We start from the raw sequence: 21,761 nt of genomic DNA, 5'->3' as shown, positions 1-21,761 counted from the left end.
CTTTTTATTATGGAGCTATAATTACATTTGTGTGTGTGTGGTGGGGGGTGTTCTAATGCCTACCCAAACCACCTAGCTTAGCTGCTATGTTTTACCATGGAGACAGTTTGTAATGAAAAAGTTGGCAGGGTGGAATTAACTGACCAACATTTGGCAGCATCTTTAACCATCCATGCAGACAGGTTTCAGAGGTTTGGGCCCTAATTCAATTCAACTGGAACCCCTCGGTGCAACTTCAGCTCTAGATTTAGCCAGTGTTTGTTATGTACTATCAGTGAGGCTACGATTTAGTCATGGGTATTTTTAGTAAAAGTCATGGGCAATAAACAAAAATTCACAGCCCGTGACCTGTCCATGACTTGTACTAATATCCCTGACTAAATCTTAGCTGGGGGCAGGGGTGCTGCTCTGGGGAGAGGGGCGGGAGAAGCAGGGGACCACTGCTGGCAGCGGGGAAGAGGCCTCCCCCACACCAATTCTCCTGCCGCCCCCGGCCCGCCAACACACTGCTGCTCCTGCCACCCAAGGGGCCAGGTCCTCAGGCGGGGACAGTTCCTCAGGCGGTTCCCAGGGCTAGCCACACCAGCTGCTGCTTGGGCGGTCCCCAGGGCCAGCTGCCTGTGGGGCCGCCCGAGCAGTTGGCTGCGGAGCTGGTCCAGCAGCAACCGGTGTGGCTGTCCCTGGGGCCATCTGAGCAGCTGGCCCCTGGGGTCAACCACACTGACTGCTGCAGAAGTCACAGAATCCGTGACTTCCGCGACCTCCATGACAGACACAGAGCCCTAATTATCAGTGCCTAGAGCCCTAAATTCACAAGTACCAGTTATTTCTAGGGACTTCAGTTGCCAGTGGCTGTAGCCCTAGAGATCACTGGTGGCTGTCATTTCTCTTAAACTCTATGTATCACTACTTCTATAATATGCTTTGTTACAAGCTGTTACACAGGGTGCAAATGATTATTTAAATATTTAATAGCTAATATCTAGTATTACTAGGGTGACCACATAGCAAGTGTGAAAAATTGGGGCAGGAGGTGGGGGGTAATAGGTGCCTATATAAGACAAAGCCCCAAATATCGGGACTGTCCCTATAAAATCCGAACATCTGGTCACCCTAAGTATTACAGATAGGTAATATACTAGCTATGATTAACTGTTTACAAATTCGCAAAAAGAAAAGGAGTACTTGTGGCACCTTAAAGACTAACCAATTTATTTGAGCATGAGCTTTCGTGAGCTACAGCTCACTTCATCGGATGCATACCCGATGAAGTGAGCTGTAGCTCACGAAAGCTCATGCTCAAATAAATTGGTTAGTCTCTAGGGTGCCACAAGTACTCCTTTTCTTTTTGCGAATAGAGACTAACATGGCTGTTACTCTGAAACCTGTTTACAAATTATGATCCTCTGGACAATCTAATCTCTTAAATTGATGTAACAATCCAAAACTCCCTTACAAATGTGGTTTGATGTTATTTACAACATATTTTGTATTAAAAGGGCAAAAGGAAGGCCCTGAGAGCCTCATGCACACAGGAGTAGAGGTAGGATCTCCAGTGCTCCAGCTGTGGAGAAGAAAAGCCTTATGCTTATACTAAGCATAGTGCCTCCAGGGCTCCTGGGGTGAAGAGGAGCAGTATTGCTGTCAGTGTTAGCTGGCTCCCACCCCTTGCACTTTTGACTCCTAAATGGCTGGGCTAATGGGGCCCTTCAGTACCTCTCTCACCTTCCAACACACCGCTGTCACCCCAGCAGTGATCTGTCCCATTATATATTAGTGCAGGATATAGAGCAGTAGAACATTGTCTACGGCGGGGTAAAGATGAAATGGTTTAACACCTTTTATAAACACTGTTATAACACGTTCTGTTGCAACGTACGGACAAACACGGCTGTCAGTTGGATGCATTAGGAATAAACTCATTACAAACGTACCCTCAGCATTGATTACCTGGCAGCGCCACATCCTTGGGTGGGAACGAGAGTCACAAGGGACATGCCATTGCTTTCGACAGGTGAGTGAGTAGGTAAACCCTGTGCAGGGAACAATCCTGCTTTGGGTAGAGGGATGCAAGGGGGTGACCCACTGGTTATCGTCCACAGCTAACTTCCCTGCATTTCCAACCTCCATGGATGCTGGGGGCTGAAGCACACTAGCCATCTGGATTCTCCAAGCACCCAGGTTAAGTCCTAGCCCCTCTAAGAGAGTGAAACACACCAGTGAAGGGGGCCCCAGGAGCCTTTTTGTTTAGGGTTTGTACAAGGCCTAGCACGCTGGGGCCTGGGGCAGACTTGCCTGTTTGTACAGCGCCTAGCACGCTCGGGTCTGGAGCAGACTTGCCTGTTTGTACAGACCCTAGCACGCTGGGGGCTGGGGCACAGGTGCCTGTTTGTACAGCCCCTAGCACGCTGGGGGCTGGGGCACAGGTGCCTGTTCGTACAGCCCCTAGCACCCTGGGCTCCCCTCACTGAATACCAAACACCCCCCCGCGAGGAGCCGGCCTTGCAGGTGGCGGGAGCGGGGCGGAGCGGAGCAGGGCCCCCCTCCCCCAGGGGTTCGGCGCGGCCCTGACCCCCCCGCGCGGCTGGGGTGGGCGTGGGCAGCGCCCAGGGGCGGCACCGAGGCAGACGCGCTCCCTGGCCGCGCTCCAGCTCGGCGCACTAAGGCAGGCTCGGGCTCGGCGGCTCCAGCCTGACTGACGCCGGCCGGGACTGCTGCTGCTGCTGCCGCCGCCGGCCCCTGCCGCAGCCCCGTCCCCGTCCCCGTCCCCGCCGCGGCAGCGAGCGGCTGGGCGAGCCGCAGAGAGGCGCGCGGGCGGCAGGTAAGAGCCTCCTTTCCCCTCCCCACGCGAGGCGTGGAGCTTCCCCGCGGCCAGGGCTGCGCCCCGCGGAGCCCCTCGGCCGGCCAGGGGCGGCGGAGGCTGCTGCCTGCCAACCTCCCGCGGCTCTGCAAACTTCTCGCTCGGCGGGAGCCTGCGGCACGTGCCCGCCCCGCACCTTGGGCGGAAGGTGCCGAGACGGGCACGTTTGCATGGCCGGAGAGCTGGGGGGAGGCGGCGGGACCGGACCGGACCTTTCTCAGGGTCCCCTTGTCCGCGCGCACAAGCGGGAACGCGCTCCCCGCCTCTCTGCCCGTCCCGAGACAGAGCAGCGGCGGCGGCGGCGGCGGGGCGCGGGCGCCTGGGGTGGAGGCTGCCGCTTCTGCGCGGGCGTCGCTAGCGGGCCGGGCACGGACTCCGGGCACGCTTGCCCGTGCTGACCCAGACGAAAACGCACCTCCATCCAGGGCTTCATAATTACAGTCCAGTGGAGGCAATGACAGAAATGGCTTCTGCCATGGGGTGGTGGCGTGGATCCCTTCCGTTTAATTGCTCTGTATTGTACTTACCTTGCAGGCATTTAAAAACAGAGGTAAGAATGTGCTTCTCAAGTGTTTTCAGGCTGCTGTGCGGATTGTTTCCCTGTGCTAAAATAGTTGATTCCCCCCGCTTTGCTGGCTGGTTCCTTTGCCAGATATTTGCAAGAGGGAGGGAGGGAGGGGGGAAACAGATACAGGAGACAAACTGACGCCAGTATTGTGATCGAAAGGAGGAGCACAAGGAAAAACACTTTTATGGATGGCTAAACGCTGACACGTCTTCCCGCTATTATGATTTCTTTCCTTCTAATTTAGCGGGAAAAAAACCCACATGGCACGTTTTGAAACACTTTTCCCTTCATATTTCATTTTGTAGTCTAGAAATCTTGCTACTGGAAATACCTGCCAATGAAACATCAGTATTTGTCAGTTTTTGTTAGGACATTTGGGCATGCCAATCTGAACCAGATCAGTGTCTCTTGGACAAGCAGTTACTACCAGTGAGCAGGATTTCCAAAACAATCTTCTCAGCTATGGGAAGTCGCCTGATTTATTTTTTTTAAAGCAAGCCTGGACAGCTGCAAATGGAGGAAATTCATAGTTGGTTCAGTTTCTAAATTGTTATATAATATAGTGGGGAGACTTCCAGATATTTGTACTTTCAGTCTAAATGTATATGAACTGTTACCAGTTGTACTTGCTTTAAAGGATTCTCATTAATGTGAATAAAAATGAAGAATACATGTATAGTTAAATGTTTATTCTAAATAGATATAAGGAAAAAATAAATTCTTGACAAAAAATAATCAACCTCTCAATGAATGAGTTTTCTCTTAAACTCATAGAAGCAAGAAATAAGGTACAAGTTCTTGGACTGTGTTCAGGTTTGGGGTTGTGCAGGAAGGACAGTGCAGATAAGACAAAGTCATTACTTTATAAATGAGATGCACGTAGGAACGTGCTTATAGAAGTTAGGAGCACATTATTTTCTAACCTTCTGTGATGTAATCTAAAGGAAGTACTGTAAAATTCGTCTTTGAGCAATGAATCCTCACAGCGATGGCTTGGACAACTGTCATCACTCAAACTTCATCCTTTTATTCAGCCAGACAGCTACCTTCTTTTAGATTTGATAGGTACCAACGCTATTGCTGATCTGCGCTAACATTTGTTGGCTGGTTTGTGTTTGTTTCCTATTCGCTTTTAAAACTGGGAAGTAATTTTTATGTTTCCTTTGTTATACCAGTTCAAATAAGTATATATCAACAAAGTTTTTGGTAAGTGAAATTTGTTAAGAAATATATAGCTATATATTTACTGAGCTCTACAGTGGTTTCAGATTCTCATCTCTGTCTGGCTTTTCTAGGAGAGGGAGAGGTAAATGTTTTCTTCTTCACTTTATTCCTGGCATTTAGAAACACCAGCAGTTTTGCAAAAGTGACTAAAATATGGATCTAGTGTATTTTATTACCACTCACTGTGGTAATTAAGGTTGTAAAATTATTAAAGGCACCCAGAGTCTGGGATAGACACTTCTGTATATGTAAAAACTGAAATAAAATACAATGGCGTACATCCCCAGTACCTTACAACACTCATTTTCACAATGTGCTTTTGAGGTAGGTAAGTATCTTATTTCAACACATTTGTCCAAACCCAAGAGACACATACATATATGCCCAAAACATATGTTGAGGATAGAAATGTGTTTAGAGGAATCAAATATCACGAAGGTCTGGATGCTGCTCCCATTGGAAATCAGTGGTAGCACTCACATTGAGTTCAGTGGGAACATAACTGGGGCTAACCCCCTAGAATAAGACTAGATACACAATAAAAGATGTCACAAAACATTGGATAGTTAATTCCCCCACCCCCCTTCTTTTCTTTACAAACTTTCTTCATCTTAACTATCTGCTGTTATCAGTCAGGGAGATAGTGTGTCCCACAATCCTCTCTCTTGAATACTAAACTGTTGTAATTCTAGTGGCCAGCCTAATCCATCTTGATAAAGTTTTATTTTCCCCTTGTTTAATTCAGAGGTTGATAGCTGTTAATTATTAGTGACCTCTAACCAGAGCACTAAGTAGAGTATTACTAACGATAGTGGCTAGCTGCAATTCCAGGATCAGCTGGACTGTGCCTTCTGTTTTAAATGAAATTAATAGACTAAAGCTGGCCAAGAAGAAGAAAATGTGCTTTTGAGTAATTTGTCCATTGCAAATAATATAATGTGACGTTACTAATGAGCATTTCTATAGATTCTATTTGCTCCGAATATTCTTTGGAAATAAGTGGGGGGGGGGGAAGAAAGCATGGTAAATATTTTAAGTAAAAACAAAATACCAAAAAAACCATGTCTGCAATTGGTGGTTGTTCCCTACTGTCTGATTTCCTGCTGCTGGTTGGTATAAACAATAATATGGATGTTTATTTGTACATTAGCAGCACAAAATAATGAATAAGTAACAATATGAGAGCTTTATGCTGGTTTAGTACTGTCCGAGAGCATTTGCCATAAGAAAAAATCAGAAACAGAATTCAGTTTCATAAAATGGCCATTCAAAAAAAATAACCTAACTCATTTTCATTGGCAGTTTTTTTGCATCATGTTCAAATAATAAGATTAATATTTATGAAAAGGTGCTTATAACAAAGAATCTGGGACTGCTCCTGAGAATGCAGTGGGAAATCTATAGTTTATTTTTAGTTAACTGAAAATCTTGCAGCCTCTACTCAAGAGAGCAGTGCCAAAGGGTTACAGGATTGGAACCAAGACTACTAAAATCCATTCTAGTAAATGCATTTGAATTAGAATTAAGACACACCAGATTTGTGTTGCAGATGCATGTGGCTTTAGACAGATGTGGCTTTGACCATTAAAGGTTTCTGCAAGAATTGTTGCAACACCTTATACAAACAAGATATAGACTGTTTCTTTAGTTCAGAATCAGGATTGCAGCAAATAAGGCAAAGATGTAACTCCTCCAGGCAGATATATTTTTGGGATGGTGCACAGATGTAGAAAATTTCTATGGCTTTTTCTTTCCAAACCTACTTTCATATTCAATACTTCTTCACAGAGCTAATCCCCATCATTCTGGTGGTTGACTTTAAGGTTAGGGTTGCAAAATTCACCCTATACCCCCCCCCCCCATTGATTAGGAACACCTTTGTGTATCCTCACTGTTCTTAGAGCAGGAATGCAATTTCTGTATCTCTTCCCACTTTCTCTGTCATTGTCAATAACTTCACTATCCTCCCCTCATCCGAACTCTTGGTGACAACTTTGGCTTCTCTCTGATTCCTCAAATCCTTAGCCAAATCTTCTCTCTTTTTTTTTCTTGACTGTACTTTCCAAATTCCTCCCTTCCTTTCTTTCACTGCTGCCACAACATTAGTCCACACTGTGGCAACTTTCCATCTTTGATACTGCAGCCTCAAGCTCTGCAGCTCTGCTCCCCATCAGAAACACCACTGCCAAAATCCTGTTCCTTTTCCTCTATGCTTCAGTCATTTCTCCATATAAATACACCCTCTGGAATCTCTATACACCAGCTTTCCTTCTTTCTTTCACATTAAATTTTAAGCTTCGTACTTTCAGATCTCATATGGGAGTTTCTCATAAGCTCCATTTAAAAACAAATCAGGATGTTTGTTCAGTGTTAGGCCTCCTTCCCCCCCCCCCGCTCCTTCCCAGGTTTCACTGGCCGCAGGAGTAGGTCCATCACCATTAGCTGGTACTCTGTTGTTTGTTCTCTATTGCACTGTACTTGGTTATGCTTCTATTCTGTAAGCAGTTTGAGGTATGCAGCTGTTACGTGACTTGGTTTACACTTCTGCAATAGAGTGTTTGCTAACTTTACTGTAGTGTGTAAATAATACTTAACTGCAAATGGTTGTGCTAGGCAGTCACCAACATTCAACAAAGTTGAAATGCTTTTTGGTTTTGTTCTTTATTCTGTGGGTTTTTTTTTTTTGCGTTTAATTTTCTAGGTTGTTTTACTTAAGTGTGAAATCCTTAAAATGGTGTAAAGCTGCCTGAAATAGAAAATAAGACATTGGCCAACACTTCCACACTTCAGATGCTTAAATTTAAGCACCTAATGCCACACATTGTCTCTTATAAAACACCCTGATTTTTAGAGGGAGTGAGCACCCCACAACTCCAGTTGAAGTCATAAGCAAGTGCAGTTGTGCCACGGATGGGAACTGTATATATACCTGGATGGATGGGTACCCAGCTCTGTTGGTCCTTAGCCATGTTATAGTGAAATACTCAAATCCCATATAAAGAAGAAAAAATTCTGTGTCCCCTTATACCCATTTTATACTTTGTGTGCTTAGGAGAAAATGGAGCATGATGGAATTACAGCTACTTTATTAGTACCTGCTGTCAATCGGATTGGAATCAATTCTGAAAGTTCTCTCTTCTGGAATTTTTATTTTGAAACCTCGTCTGTATTTGTTTTGCATTCAACTACACCAAGCTATGTCTTTGTAAAACACATCACAACAGTGTTAACATAACATTAATAGTCAGATGCTGAAGGATTTCTAAACACCTTTGGTTTCCCCTGATTTCAGGGAAAATTGAAGGCTCTCAGCACCTAGTAGAACCTCACCGAATTGGGCCCAAAATCTCTTCTGTAATAAGCTGGAAAATTTTACACCTATGAAGATCTAATATTGGCTTCATCTAGTACCTTTGTTTGTATGGCACAGTATAGATCAAATGGTACATTGTGTTCTAGGGACCTGAGATACTAAATTTTCCACATAAAATATCCTACAAATGAAAAGTCCGCATTAAGTACAGGTTAGGTAACAGCTCTTTACGTATATCTCCATTACAATAGGTTGAACATCTAATTCTGAGCTATTCCTTTTCCTAAAATGGTTGTGCGGGAAAATCTCCAGGAATCCCAGTAATTGATCAGAAGGATTACAGGATCTGATTACTATGGAAATACATTCTAGCTCAGCCCTGACACTGAAATACTTCTGCAGTACCCTTCTTCCTGTAAGTGTTTGTCATTATGGCATTTGGATGTGCACTTCATTTGAGAAGGGCCAGCATTTATTTTAAAAATCATTAACTCTATTTTTCTAATTTTTCCAACTGTTTCATTTTTAGGAACAATGTTGGACATTGCTACAACTTAGATGGGAATGCTTGGTATGCAAGGAATTTGGGACTCTTCCTGCCTGTAAAATGGGGATAATATTTCCTTTCTCCTAGTCTTTGTCTTGTTTATTTAGGTTGTAAACTCTTCAGGGAAGAGACTTTGTCTTATTGTGTATCTATTAGTGCCATTCACTAAGGGGTCCTGCTATCATTTAGGGAGTCTAAACACTAATAAATAATAGCAATAATTGGTTAAGCCTCCTCTTTCATTGTCTCGGGAAGCCCCTTCCAACAGTCCTTAATCAAACAAAACTCCTTATTGGCTTCAAATGGAAGTTTTACCTGAGCAAGGACTGCATGATTGGGCCCTTGTTCTTTATTCTGGTAAAGGTCTAGATCATTGATTGAAATCAACATGTGAGGTTCAGCTGGAGAATTAAGCCCCAGCTATGCACCAAAGGCCCGGTCTACACTAGAAAACTAGATCAGTTTAACTATGTCAGTCGGGTCGTTAGGCTGGCCTAAGTCCCCAGGTAGACAACGCTAGGACAATGGAAGAATTTTTCCATCCACCAAGCTACTGCTGCTGGAGGAGGAGGATTAACTACAGCAACCAGCGAACTCCTTCTGTTGGCGTCGGTAGTGTCTACTTTGAAGTGTTACAGTGGCGCAGCTGAGATGCTGTAGCACTTCAGTGTAGACACTACCTATGCCAATGGGAGAGGTTCTCCTGTCACTGTAGTTAATTCACCTCCCCGAGAGGCAGTAGCTAGGTCAATGGGAGAGTCTTTCCATCAACCTCGTGCTGTTTACAGGAGGGTTAAATTGGCATAGCTATCTCTCACAGAGGCATGGATTTTTCACACATCTGAGAGACATAGCTGTGCCAATGTAAGTTTTCTTATAGATCAGCCCTTGCTGAAGCCAAGCGTGGCTCATTATGTATAGACATGGACACCAGTTTCCCTAAGAAGTTAATACTTTAATACCAGAAGGCCAGTACAATCAAAGGGAGATGATTCTGAGTAATTGTGCTACTTATATGTACACTAAGCTGGGACCTGGTGGAATAGGGTGGGCCTGGGTTCCCCTAACCCTGGCTCCGTATGAGGGGCTGGATGTACACTAACCTTTAAGCCAGAAGGCTGAAGTCATAGACTTGCTGTTTGCCCCAGTCAGGAGGCTGAGGGCCGTAGACTGTTTAAGTGCTTAGCCCTGCCCAGAGAACCAGGCCCATAGACTATTGTTGTTCCCGCCAACCAGGACTACCAGCTCATGGGGGTTCACTAAACCCTCCTGCTGGAGACCTGAACTGCTATTCGGCTGACTTACTCAAACTTGGATATGGCATTTACCCTTCCTAAAATCTATACAAAACCTAAGAGTCCTGTCAGGTTTTGGGATGAGGACGATGGGGCTGCACCATTTGCTTTGGGACCTTTCAAGTGCCCCCACGTCCAACATTGCCTGTACCTCCTTTTCCACTATCTCCGTGTTCCTTGTAGCAGGGGCCGAGTGGTCTCTTGGATGATCATCCCTGCCATCATCAATATCGTATGCTGCGTGAAGGTGGTCTATCCTGGTCAGGCTATGAACACCTTTAGTAGACTCCTGACCTGCCTTTGTTGTTCTTGGGTCAGGTTGTCCCCAATCTGTGGCTCTCCGGTGTCAGTCAGGAGGGGGCCAGGGGTCCTAAGTCTGACTTTGGGACATACGGGGCAATCTAGCAGCCCCTCTCGATTCTGCCATGGCTTTAGAAGATTTATATCGTAGACTTACTGTTTCTCTTTCTTGTCTGGTTGCCAGATCTCATAGGTGACCAGCCCCAGCCGGCAGATAGCCTGGTGGCAAGGGCCCTGTGAGGTTAACAGTTTTGATTCATCTGAGGGGAGCAGGAGGACAACCCTCTCACCGGGCTGGAAGGTTCTCTCCCGGGCTCCCTTGTTGTAGGTCTGCTCTTGAGCCTTCTGCGTACTGGGGAGATATTTCTCTTGCTAAGACCCACTACTTTCACCAGCTGCTCTTGTGGCTGCAAGACGTTGCAGGAGGCCCTGTGATGGGGACAGTTCCTGTTCCCAGCTCTCCCACATCTGTGGCTGCCAGGCATACAACAGTTCAAAGTGGGGGACCTGCATTGATGATTGTGGGACCTTCCAGATGGCCAGTAGTAGGGGTGGGATGAATTGGTCCCAATGTTGGAGGACTTTTGGGGGAAACTTTGGCAGCATACCTACAGCCCTACCAAATTCGTGGTCTGTTCTTGTAAATTTCACGGTCCTAGAATTCTAAAAATCTTGAATGTAGTGGTTTCAAATATTTAAATCTTAATTTTCATTGTGTTGTAACAAAGGATGAATATATATTTAAAAACAGCAAAATATAGCCCTTAAGTGAGCATTTCTCAAACTACAGGTCCCGGCCCAAGAGGGTGTCGCAGTATTGTCACCCTTGCTTCTGCACTGCCTTCAGAGCTGGGTGGCCGGAGAGCAGCTGTCAGGATGCTCAGCTCTGAAGGCAGTGCAGAGTTAAGGGTGATAATACTGCAACCCCCCTACAATAGCTTTGCAGTCCCTTTTGGGTTAGGATCCCCAGTTTGAGAAACACTGTGTACTTTTGTATACTTTCACCCTATAGTATAGGTAAAAGTACACAAAAGACCAGATTTCACGGTCTGTGATGCGTTTTTCACAGCCATGAATTTGGTAGTGCCCTACTCGTGGCCAAGCATTGCATGGTGTGGACGTCATGGTCAAGTTGCAGAATGGCTTGTTAGTGGCACTGGGGCACTACCAGCTGATTCCGGTTTCTTGCATCTGGGGGTTGCGGTCAATGTGGTATAGGCATCGCCTGTTAACTCGAATTGGAGTGCTGCCCGGCAGGATTCCGTGATTTTCCTATCTGGCTTTAAGATTAGACTCGGTAAGTTTATTGAGGAGATGGTATGATGGGATAATAGAATTTTAGCAATTAATTAATCTTTAAATATTCATGGTAAATAGGCCCAATAGCCTGTGATGGGATGTTAGATGGGGTGGAATCTGAGTTACTACAGAGAATTCTTTCCTGGGTGTCTGCCTGGTGAATCTTGCCCATCTGCTCGGAGTTCAGCTGATTGCCATATTTGGGGTCGGGAAGGAATTTTCCTCCAGGTCAGATTGGCAGAGGCCCTGGAGGTTTTTCGCCTTCCTCTGCAGCATGGGGCACAGGTCACTTGCTGGGGGATTCACTGCTCCTTGAAGTCTTTAAACCATGATTTGAGGACTTCAGTAGCTCAGACATCGGTGAGAGGTTTATCGCAGGAGTGGGTGGGTGAGATTCTGTGGGCTGCATTGTGCAGGAGGTCAGACTAGATGATCATAATGGTCCCTTCTGACCTTAATATCTATGAATCTGTGCTAACTGCTCATACGCTCAACTAAGCATGAGGGTTTTCCTGTTGATCTTGGCTGAAACCTGTCCCAAATTCGGCAACTCTTCATCACAGGGTTGCACAGGGTTTTTCCCCTTGTCAGCAGTGTCGAGCTCGCTATCTTGACATTCCCGGACACTCGGGTTGGGTCACTGGGCATCTCCCTCATCCCTTCAAGGAGGTCTCCCTCAAACGCCAACTGTGGATGATTGGATTTGGGATTTGCAGTACATGGGACCTCCATGAATCATCCCCAGTCGCAGCCGAGGATGACTGGATATGCCAGCTTCAAGGCCACAGCCTGTCATGGTCCTAGTTTCACTGTTTACCATCCTGGTGACTCGAGCAGTGGGCTAGGGCTTCACATCCCCATGAATGCACTGGAGGCAGATGATCCCTTCTCGTGGTCCTAATGAGGTCTTGGCAGATGAGGGTTTGCCCAGACCTCAAGTCTGAGTGCAGAGACCTGCACCCTGCTAACCTCCATCAGGATCGTCCACTTGTCGGAGGGTTGTTTATGGACTTGGGGGAAGTTACAGCCCTGTTAGAAGTTACAGCCCATCATTGGACGTTCCTGGCAGAGGTGGCTGAAATGGCCACAAGTGAAACATGGGCTGATTTCAGGGCACCTGGGCCTGTCCTTGGGTTTTGTTGAGCAGGTCTACTCGCCCAGGTTTTGGGATTTCCCCATGATGTCCGGGACCATGGTGGTTCCCCTAGATCAGGGGTCTCAAACACGCGGGCTGCATGCGACCTGCAGGGTTATTTTCTGCGGCCCACCAGCTCCCTTTCCCTCCCACTCCCCCACCCCCCGCCCAGCGTTTATCTAGAGCAGCTCTGGCCTGGCGCTTAGGAATGGGGAACCGCAGCCAATGGGAGCTTCGGGGGAGGTACCGGGAGGTGCAGCCAGGGCAACACACAGAGTCCTCTGCCCTCCCTCCCCCAGGTTCCGGCCACTTCCCGGAGTGGCGCGGGGGCAGGGCAGGCAGGCAGGGAGCTGCCCTGTGCACCCGCCCACTGAACCCCCTGCCTGAGCCCCCTGCCACACCCCGCACCCTTCCTGCACCCCAACCCCCTGCCCTGAGCCCCCTGCCACATGCTGCACACCTTCTGCACCTCAACTCCCTGCCCTGAGCCCCCCCCACACCCCGCAACCCTCCTGCACTGGGGGCAGGGAGGGGGCAGAGTTGGGGTGGGGATTTCGGGGAAGGGGTTGGAATGGGGGCAGGGAAGGGGTTGGAAGAGTCGGGGCAGGGGTAGGGCCTCATGGCAGGGGTAGAGTGGGGGCGAGGCTGGGGGCAGCCGGGGGCGGGGTGTCAGTGATGCGGCCCTCGGGCCAATGTACTAGTCCTCATGTGGCCCTCGTGGTCATTTGAGTTTGAGACCCCTGCCCTAGATGTTGGGTGATCATTGGGGGTTGGTGAAGTCCTGTCTGTCGTGGCATTTTGGGCCGGGCCTGGGGCTGTTCACTGGCTTCGGGTCCTCTCTTCTCTTGGTAGCAAAGTCATCAGGGTGGAAGCATGAACTCTGGGGTTGACAGGGATCTCATGGCCAAAAAATTCTCCCTGAGCGTGACTGCCACATTCAGGGTCACTGGCCGGTGGCGAAGGATCCGTATGCTTCCTTGTGCCGGGAGGATGTGCATACCTGTTCGGTGACCTTGGCCCTAGTATGCCAGTCACGCCTTGTTTACACCAAAGGGAAAAGTCGAATTAAGCGATGCAATAGCTTATGCATCGATCATCGAGCAATAGCATCGATCATCCGGTAAGTGTAGACAAGCCCTCAGATTGTAACCACTGCCAGCATGCATCCTTGAGGCGTTGTGCAGCCATCCTCAGCCTGGCCCTGGGTGGGTATGGCTTTCCGCACAGTCGTCACTGATATGTCTTGGCGTGATGTCGAGGGCATCACTTTTCAGGCACCCATAGTCTTGGGCGTCAACCACCAGGAGTCCGTGGTACGCAGCTTGGACTGGACCCATTAGGTATGGAGCCAAAAGGGTGGCCCACTGCTCAGGGGGCCAGTTGGCTCCTGAGGTGGCCCACTCAAACATGACAAGAAAGGCCTCCGGATTGTTGTTGGGGCCCATCTTAGCCAAGCATCCAGGCATGGCAGGGCCAGTCTGAGTTGCTTTTCCACCAGGGTTAGGGGCAACTGGTGTTGATAGTAGGGTAGCGAGCTGCTGCAGGCATTTGCTGCTGGTCCTGGTGCTGGGCCCCCAACTCTCTTGTTGCTTCTGACTGCCCAGCTGTTGAAGGAGCTGCTGCTGGCTTTCCGCAAGTCACTTTATCAGCTTCTCTATATCCACCACGGTGGGATCTCTTTCTGTCCCCCTTCTGTGGGGTGGTCTCTGGTTAGCCCTTGGCTCATCCCCTTGACTCAGGGTTGGGATGATGCCTGAGTTCTCCACCACCTTGTAGCGTTCTTCCCTCTTGGGGTCAGGGGCACTCCTTCTGATGGCATCAGGAAGTGAGCATGCCTACCGGGTCTGACGTGCGACCATGCAAATTGGCTGAATAGCAGTTCAGGTCTCCAGAAGGAGGGTTCAGCACACCCCGATGAGCCAGTAGTCCTGTTCTCCTGGCCAGAGTGAACAGAAGTCTATGGGCCGGGCCTTCTAGGCGTGGGCTATGCACTTAAACAGTCTATGGCCCTTAGCCTCCTAATGGGGGCAAACAGCAATGGTCTACTTCAGCCTTCTAGCCTAAAGGTTAGTGTGCGTCCAGCCCTGCATACAGGACTGGGGTCAGAGGCTAAGGGGACTGCTCTACCAGGTCCCAGCCCAGGGCCCGGGCAGGAGTGGGCAATACCGCCTAGGGTGACTGTCACCGTAGGCGGGATTTTATAGGGACAGTCCCGATATTTGGGGCTTTTTCTTATATAGGCTCCTATTACCCCCTCACCCTTGTCCTGATTTTTCACACTTGCTATCTGGCCAGGCTAATCCCTCCACAGGGAAACGTGTGGTTGCTGCCTCACATCGCGGCAGCGCAACTGGGCCAACCTCTTGTTTCTCAGGGCTACTTCCTACTGGTTCTGGCTGGCTCTGCTCCGTCACTGCTCCGTCGCCACTGGGCTCTGGCGCTCGGATTTACAGTCAGGCGACCCTTACTCTGGTGTCTTCTCAGGGTCTTTTGTCTCCTGGGACAGCGAGCAGACTTTCTTCCTGACGGCTGGTCCTAGATTCTGCTGAGGGCTTGGCTCTCTGGGAGGGATCGTCTGCCTCCTTCCCTGGTCTGGCCCCAACTGAGCTGCAGAGCCCTACTCTTATACTTCCTGTCCTGCCTGTGCAGTTCCTGCAAGGGGGGGCAGGGTGATATTAACTACTCCCACCATGGGGAGTTAACCCCCTCTGTAGTGAAGGGGGGCCACTCTGCCTCACCATGGGTCCATCGTGATTCTCTTGCTTTGCTCCTCCCATCACAGCAGTAAACTGTAAGATCTGAGACGGATATTGCTCTGATGAAGACAACGGATACTTACTTTGGGCCTGATCCTGCAAGCTCTGTATCTGGAGCTACCATTGATTACAGTGGGTTTTGGAAGGGCTGCAGGATTGGGCCCTGTTTGTGTGAATCAGCAGTAAGTGGATGGAAAGACTTTAAATAATGACAGGGTTTGGCAGAATGCCATGTAAAGAAATCTGAAAGGCCCAGAATTCCTCCAGAGTCTTCGTGCAGAGAGAGGAGATTTGACCCCAGTGAACATACCAGAGGGTTGAGTCCGGAAGCTCCTATGGGTGGTGTGACTCCTACACAGATGTCATTGGAGGCACAGAGATGTCTTCATGAATGCCGAGTGCTTCCATACTGGCTCAAGAGCTCACTGCTGCTCCAGCCTGAAGCTGCCCTGAGACTCTCACCCCTTTTAAGTTTCCATGGTGAAAGGAGTTGTGTAAGAAAGTTAAGTTAGCCTTATTATCTGGATTCTTTGCTAGATTGGGAGAACCTGTCCGCTCCTCAGTCCCAGACACCAGCCCCTAAAAGGTATGTTTATGTTGCAATAAAAACCCCACGACTCTATTGTTCAGGCTCAGGTTGGAGCCCAGGTTCTGAGATCCACCCCCTTCATGCATTTTCAGAGCTTGCACTCCAGCCCAAGCCCAAACATCTCCATTGCAGGTTTTTAACCGCAGGGCCCAAACCCCGTGAGCCCGAGTCAGTTGACTTGGGCCAGCCATAGCCACGCCGCAAGTCTTTTATTGCAGTATAGATGTACCCTGAGAAGGCCCTGCAGGTTCCAAGCTAAGAGGTCTGGTGCTATAGAAGCGGCTGACTTCCTTTCCATCAGGCATGGGGAGTCACTAGCAGTACCATACAGCTGAAGTAGTTTGAGAGTCACAGGTAGAGATCCAGGACTGATTACAGTGCTCAGGGAGAAAGGAGTGAAGAGCTCTCTCATCACACTACGTGTCATTCAAAGGTGAGTGAGTGAGAGAATTCTTTAAGGGTAAAATTTCTGGGGTGAAATCCTCACTGTATTGAATTCAGTAGCAGAACCCGCACTGCTTTCAATAGGGTGAGGATTTCACCCCAGCTGCTTTGCTAGTATTTGCATGTACATGTGACAAAAAGATAAGGTTTAGAATTACTATTATCAAAAATCCTTCTCTCAAGTCATAGTTAGTATAAACAACTAAAGCTAGATTAAAGGGTATCCATGTTCAGACATGTTAGGCAGGGCTTAGAAATTGTAAATGACAAAGGAGGGTGGGGCCTAGTGTTCAACTGTGTAGATAGTCTGAAACTGAAATTCACAGGCTTCAAAATACAGGCCACTTAAAAATAAACTTAATGTGTGGGTCACTGAATTCCCTTCAGCTGCAGGCCTCCTTTCATCTTTATGTTTAATCTGAAGCTGCAATAGGATTCTTCCATCTTACCTCGTATTTTTTCCTTCCCTTCAGCTTTTTTCCTCCTGTCTTGTCTGCTTTCCTAGTTTCCCTTTCTTCCCTTTCAAAATGTTTTTTCTGTCTTACTCACCCCCTCAGCTTTATTTCCATGCCTCTCAACTGTACCTTGTTATGGGAGTTAGTGTAGCCTAGTGGATACATCTCTGGACTCACACTCTGGGACCTGGATTCTGTTCCCAGTTCTCCCAGTGATCTCAGTTCACCTCTCTGCCTCAATTTTCCATCTGTACAATGGAGTTAATGATACTGATTTCCTGCTTTCTGTGAGATCTACTGATGAAAAACACTATATAAAAGCTAATTATGATAAAGCATTGTACTAATTTTAGACCCAAATGTGACTTTACCACATTTTCATATTTTAAAAATTGTTTTTTTTTGTCCTTTGCTGCTGTGTGAAAGACCTGCACAAAGAACAGGGGGAACTAACTGCAATGAAACAGAATATACACAGAGTGGTGTCAAATGCACACATTTAGAAAAACCCTGGGGGGAAAAACACTCTTTCCCTATGATCTCTTTTAGTTACAGTAATCTGAGGTGTTAGCTGTAACAGTAGTATGTAGGAAACGTACAGATAGTATCGCTTTAAACACACAGTCCTTTATATTTGAGACATTTTTTCTGCAGATGGTTTCTTTTCCCTTTGATTTTTGTGGAGGTTTAGTTGCTGTCTTATAGATTCACTGTTTCCCAGTGTCTAGGAATATGTGATCCCAAAGCACTGCACAGTGTATGTCTAGACAGCCCTCTGAGAATATCTTCTCTGGGCACATATTTAGCGGTTTCAGTGACACCGAGGCTGATGACAGCAGTCTTTTTCTAGACGGGTACCCATGCTGCTTGTGAGTCAGTCGGTTGGGTGTACAGTGAGAGCAAGAGCATTGTACGTTGTGTCCTGGATGGATGTGCAGTTGGGCGCAGTTCTTACTGTAGATACGTATGTACACAGCATTAGGCAAAACTGGATTTGCTCTCTACACAGTAGCTTGTAGCCATGTCCTGTTTCCGATAAGACCAGTGGAACTTTTCCCATTGACCTCAACAAGAGCAGATGATACCTGCTGGGTGAAATCCACCGCTGTGTAGAAGATCAGCACAAGGGCTATGCACCGCTAAACTCCTCAAAATTGGATTTAAATGGGTCATAAGTGATGCATAAGCCTTGTGCTAGTCCTCTGTGCCGGAGTAAGTTCCAATGGCTGCACCATTTCTTCGGTGGGCTCTACTTGAATTGTCCCAGAGTCTGAGACTCCCAAGATTAATTCCTGACTACAGGGCTCTACCATGCCAGGGCTGTGTGCTGCTACTGGACAAACTGATGCAGCTTTCATTACATTACTAGATGCCTTTTCACTGACTTCATTGGGAGTTGGATCAGGTCACAAAACAGCAAGTGTGTGATGGTTCTGTGTCCTTTGCAGTCCTCTCCTCTTAGTGTCAGGGTCCCTAGCAGCATGGCTTCAATAGAGCCACACTGCCGGGGTATTCTGTGGCCTGCAACAGCCTTTGGGTCCTTCTTAAAGGGTTTTCCTATCACAGAAGGAGTCTGTGGAAAAGTAATATGGCTTCATGCTGTCTTACCCTTCCACCCTGGGCTCTATGGAAAGTGAGGTATGCCAGAGAAGTAATTATCGACTGAATGATGCAAGGTATTCACACGAGTGTTGCATGTGCTATCACCACAAAGCTTGAAATTCAAAGACAGTAAGACCAGAACTAGTGGCAACACTGGATCTCAAATGGCAAAGCTCGTGACTTTGTAAAACTGTAGAGTTTGATCAGAGTTGCGGCACGCTTTGCCCATGGACTCAGGTCATCCGCATAGGAAAACATGTCAGACTATCAACGCTGGAAACATGTCAGACTCAAGCATTGCTTAAAGCATGTTAGAACTTTAACCTGGCAGTGCTGCAGGTACCCACTGCCAGTATAAGTTGCTCGATACAAGATGCTTAGGTCTGAAACAAATGTGGTCCTAAAAGATTGTCTAAATTAAATTAAGTTGTGAATTACCATATTTCTGTCTTTACAGCACTATAGCAGAGAGGCTGCCTAAGTATTTCCTAATGGAACATCCAGGCACAGGAACAAATGGTTTAGTCTGCCGAGCAGCCTGCAGTATTCTGTAATCTAATAGCACTGAGGTAGGATGCTCTGATGATAATATTAGTCAATAGCAGTATGGGGTATGTATATCTAAAAGCAGCATTTAATACCATTTATGCTTTGCATGATCATTTAGATTTTTTTTTTATTCTTGTTTTAAGAGAGAAAGGAAGGAGCACGAAAGGAAATCGTACAATATAGCCTTATCTTAGACTTCATCACATGGTTTGCAGAGCACGGCTTTTGCTTTTATACATGTACCCTTGGCTTCTTTCCCACTAACAACAATAGTGTTCAGACTCATGCTGAGGTCACTGTTGAATTATTTAATTTGACTGGAAGAGATTAATGTGTTTATTTAAAACCTTGTTCAAAATGGAAAAAAATCTCAGAACAATATTCTTACGTATGTGAGTTTGTATTCCACGTATGCTTCAGATCTGCTAATTGTAAAATTACATTACCTTATCAAGAACAGTTGTTTACATACATTAATGCCTGGGGACACCCCTCAGATAAGAAATGTGCCCCATTTTCCCCATCAGCCTATAGCAGGTACTTACAACCGTACTGATACAGCAGGATTTAGTCATTGGCTCTCTAGGTTCCCCATTCCTGCCGTAGGGCCTGATCCACTAGTCATCATCAGTGCTCCTTCCCATTCATAGAATCATAGAATATCAGGGTTGGAAGGGACCTCAGGAGGTCATCTAGTCCAACCCCCTGCTTGAAGCAGGACCAATCCCCAACTAAATCATCCCAGCCAGGGCTTTGTCAAGCCTGACCTTAAAAACCTCAAAGGAAGGAGATTCCTCCCTAGGTAACGCATTCCAATGCTTCACCATGCTCTTAGTGAAAACGTTTTTCCTAATATCCAACCTTAACCTCCCACACTGCAACTTGAGACCATTACTCCTTGCTCAGGTTTTTGCTTTCTCTCATGAGGCTGGAATTTGGAGCAGCCCAAACTCAATAGCTGTGTATAGAGTAGAGTCTGGATATCTGACTGCTGGGTCAGACCAAAGGTCTGTCTAGCCCAGTATCCTGTCTTCTGACAGTAGATAACGCCAGATGCTTCAAAGGGAATGAACGGAACAGGGCAATTATCAAGTAATCCGTCCCCTGTTGTCTAGAAGACCCAGCATCTGGCAGTCAAAGGCCTAGGGATATCCAGAGCATGGGATTGCATGCATCCCTGACCATCTTGACTAATACCCACTGATAGACCTATCCTCCATGAACTTATCTAATTCTTTTCTGAAACCAGTTATAGTTTTGGCCTTCACAACATTCCCTGGCAACAGGTTGACTGTGCATTGTGTGAAGAAATACTTTTTGTTTGTTTTAAACCTGCTGCCTCTTCATTTCATTGGGTGACCTCTAGTTCTTGTGTTATGTGAAGAGGTAAATAACACTTTTTTTTTTTTTCTCCACATCATTCATGATTTTATAGACCTCTATTATTTCCCCCCCTTTAGTTGTCTCTTTTCCACGCGGAACAGTTAAACACTTTTTAATCTCTCCTCATAGGGAAACTCTTCCGTACCCATAATAATTTTTGTTGCCTTTCTCTGTACCTTTTCCATTTCTAATATTAGCTTTTTTGAGATAAGGTGACGGGGTGCTAGAACAATTTGTATAGTGGGGCTGCTGAGAGCCATTGAACCAAACTGTAAACCCTGTTTATGATGGGAACCACTTCAAGCTGCTGCATCCCCAGCACTCCTAGTTCCAGCACCTATGTGGGGTGACCAGAACTGCATGCAGTATTCAAGGTGTGGAGGTACCACTGATTTATACAGTGGCATTATGATTACTGACTTATCTATCCCTTTCCTAATGGTTCCTAGAGAGACAAGGTAGTTGAGTTAATATCTTTTATTGGACCAACCTCTGTTGGTGAGAGAGACAAGCTTTTGCGCTACACAGAACTCTTCTGATATTAACTCACTCATCTTGTCTCTCTAATATCCTAGGACTGACACCGCTACAACACTGCATACAACTAATGGTTCCTAACATTGTTTGCTTTTTTTGACTGCTGCTGCACATTGAATGGATGTTTTCAGGAACTAATCACTCAAGAAAGAGATCTTGGAGTTATTGTGGAAACAGCTAATTTAGACTGCTTCATTTTGTATGTATAGTTGAGATTGTGTTTTCCAATATGCATTACTTTGCACTTATCAGAACTGAATTTTATCTGCCAATTTGTTGCCCACTTTTGTGAGATTCCTTTGTAACTCTTCGCAGACTACTTTGAACTTAACTATCTTGACTAATTTTGTATTATGTGCAAACTTTGCCACCTCACTGTTTACCCCTTTTTCCAAATCATTTATGAATATGTTGAACAACACTGGTCCCAGTATAGATCCTTGGAGGATACTGCTGGTTCCTCTCTCCATTCTGAAAACTGACTATATATTCCTATCTTACCCTTTGTTTCCTATCTTTCACCAGTTACTGATCCATGAGTGGACATTCCCTCTTATTTCATGACTGCGTTGTTTGTTTAAGAGCCTTTCGTGAGGGACTTTGTCAAAAGCTTTCTGAAAGTCCAAATACACTATCACCACTGGATCACTCTAGTTCCTATGTTTGTTGACTCCCCTCAAAGAATTCTAATAGATTGGTAAGGCATGATTTCTCTTTACAAAAGCTGTCTTGACTCTTCTCCAATAAATTATATTCATCTATGTTTTGGATAATTCTGTGCTTCATTATCGTTTCAACCAATTTGCCTGGTACTGATTTCAGGCTTACCGGGCTGTAATTGCCAGTATTGCCCCTAGAGCCTTTTTTAAAGCATCAGAATCACACGAAGCTGATTTAAGTGATAG

At 46.6% G+C, this 21,761-nt stretch overlaps 1 protein-coding gene across 1 annotated transcript in view; it reads left to right on the top strand.

Moving 5' to 3' along the window:
• Window positions 1-3,379: 3,379 nt before the first annotated feature.
• SMAD9 (SMAD family member 9) overlaps window positions 3,380-21,761 on the top strand; it is a 62,737-nt gene continuing 44,355 nt past the window's right edge. Inside the window, exon 1 of the mRNA XM_077810322.1 lies at window positions 3,380-3,410. The gene's annotated coding sequence lies outside the window, so the exon portion shown is untranslated. The remainder of the gene's footprint in view (window positions 3,411-21,761) is intronic.

The sequence above is a fragment of the Eretmochelys imbricata genome, chromosome 1, assembly GCF_965152235.1.
Source record: "Eretmochelys imbricata isolate rEreImb1 chromosome 1, rEreImb1.hap1, whole genome shotgun sequence".
Taxonomy (NCBI): domain Eukaryota; kingdom Metazoa; phylum Chordata; order Testudines; family Cheloniidae; genus Eretmochelys; species Eretmochelys imbricata.
Note: the sequence above shows the minus strand (reverse complement) of the source record. Positions and strands in the feature narration are given on the sequence as shown.